Source organism: Montipora foliosa, chromosome 13, assembly GCF_036669935.1.
Source record: "Montipora foliosa isolate CH-2021 chromosome 13, ASM3666993v2, whole genome shotgun sequence".
NCBI lineage: Eukaryota > Metazoa > Cnidaria > Anthozoa > Scleractinia > Acroporidae > Montipora > Montipora foliosa.
The window spans coordinates 5964418-5966917 of record NC_090881.1 but is presented as its reverse complement, the minus strand read 5'-3'; positions in this window follow the sequence as shown (position 1 = coordinate 5966917).

The following is a 2500-nucleotide window of genomic DNA, read 5'->3' as shown; positions in this document are numbered from 1 at the left end:
GGTAGAAAGGCGCGAAAATTATTAACTTAAGATTCGGCCAACACGACCGTAGGACGGTGGAATAAACATGTCTTTTGAAGAGGCGAGAAATTCTCTTGTAATTTCTTTTGCAAAAGGTTCAATTAGCGAGGAGGAATTTCTTATTTTATACCATGAATACGAATCAGTGAATAAAGTCCTCTTTACCCTTACTGGGAATTTGAACCATTTTGTTTAGATTCCTTGGATTTTAGCGAGTGTAAATCCGCTAAGGGGAATTGGTTCATAAACAAAAAATGCGGCTACAATTATCTCTTTTACCTTTCTTTTCTGCTTTCCTCCTGTGTCATGGTGGATTATGGATAACGCTACATTGAGAACAAGCAAATTTTGGTTTGAGCCGCGATGTGGCCGAGTGATGTCTTTGAATGAACTCAGAATTTTCGCTAGATTTTTTCATTTCAGCGATGGATAAATCAAGACAAACACAACCAAATGCACATTTAACCCATTGGGTGATCAGTTTTCAATGCATAATAAAGGAAAAGACTAAAATAGTGCGAATAAGTATGGAAGAATTCCTATCGTTTTCACCGTAGATTCCACGACGAGAAACCCGGCGAAAACATACCGTCCCAGAGGCACGACGGTCAAATGTCACGGGGATTTTGCGTGACATGACACTCATCTAACCGTCCCAGTCTACCGTCGTGTGCTATCTTAAAGTCCCTGGTATCTTCCAGTGTCACGGTTCAAGTCCGGCCTATGAACCCGGATATAGATGGCCTCTTTGATGCCCCGCTCTATCCAACGATCTTCATGGTCTAACACCTCTACTTCAACCTTATGTCCAGGTAGTCCCTGTGTATGTGCTGTGAGACTTCAGACGAGGCGCTGCTTGGTCTAAGATGCTCCGCGAACCTCGATTTTAAAGTCCGCTCGGTCTCTCCCACATGCGAGCTGCCACAGTCCACCCCTTGGCACGTAACCCGGTAATTAGGGCCACAAGTGTCTTCTTGTTTCTGTGGGTCTTTCGGAAACGACAACAGTTGTCTGAGTGTCTGAGGGTATTGTATGGTTTAAATATAGTGTCCACCCCATGTTGTTTCAATGTGCGTCGTAACTCCACGGACAGCCCTTTGACGTATGGGATGACGATGGTGGTTCGTCTAATAGGTAGAAGATGTTGGCTTTTTGGAGATTTGTTAGTGCTGTCTGAGTCCTGTAATGCCCATTCCGGGTATTCACAATCTTTGAGGGCTGCCTTGACATTTTCTAGCCTCACGTGACCGTTAACAGTTTACCGGTTCACAATTCTTGTTTTTCATTTATATGTGAACAAGCCTCCGAGAAGGAGCCGAAAGCTCGTACGCTTCAACTTTCTATAAGTACCGTGTATAAGTTTTTAAAACTAGTTTAATAGTATGTTTTCACCAGTACAGTGTAACATTCATCAATAGATACATTTCGTTTCTGAGGAAACAAAAAAAAATTTTCGAACTGAGCAGCTCTGGGGATGAGAAATATTCCGCATTCGAGCTCGATCCTCTGGCTTGCTTCTTCCATTCTTGGAGTTACCAGGAGTACCTGTTGGATTCCTAGGCCTTTTTCTTTGTTATTTTTGGATTGGCCCAGCCATCATTAGTCCTGGAAAAATCCAGCTTGCGTGCCTTCAATACCACTCAACTCAGTGCCCCTGTTTTTTGTGTAACATGTACCACAGGCATCCCAGTTTATGCTGAAGGAACGTCTAGTTTTATTTGTGTGCAGTGGTGCCCATACAGCAGACCTTTGTATATTACCATACCATTCCAAACTATGGTCTCAGAGAAAGCACCAATTAACCAATCCTAAACATTCTCAATCCAAAATTGTTGTCATGTTACACCTTTACTTTATAATCTTCATTGGCTGCCTGTTCATCAACGTATAGAGTTCAAGATACTTTTAATTGCGTATAAGGCTCTACACGGGCTTGCCCCTGAATATATCATAGATTTAATTAAATTAAAGACGCCTGGAAGGTATATGCTTCGCTCAGGTTGCGATAACTTACTATTAGATAATATCAAGTGTAAAACGTATGTTACTCTGCGCGCTCGTTCTTTTCAAGTAGCAGCACCAAAGCTGTGGAATAGACTAGAAGTCGCTTAAGACGTACCTCTTTAAAGAGGCATTCGATTTTTAATGAAATTAGTACATTGATATATGAATTGTGATTTTTGATTATATTAGATCCCTATTATGATGCAGATTTTTAAGGTTTAAAGATTTTTTCTAAATATTTAGAATTAACTTTATTTAATTGATTAGTCGCTAAATTATTTTGATATATTTGTAGTTTTTGTCATGTAAATTACTTTTTCTTTATGCGCCGATGATATATTGACGCATTATAAGTTAATAAATATTATTATTATTATTATTATTGTTATTAAAAACACTTGCAACATGCAACACCCTTCTCAAATTCATGCATTTGATTTTTAAGAATTATATTTTTAATTTTGTGCAATCCTTA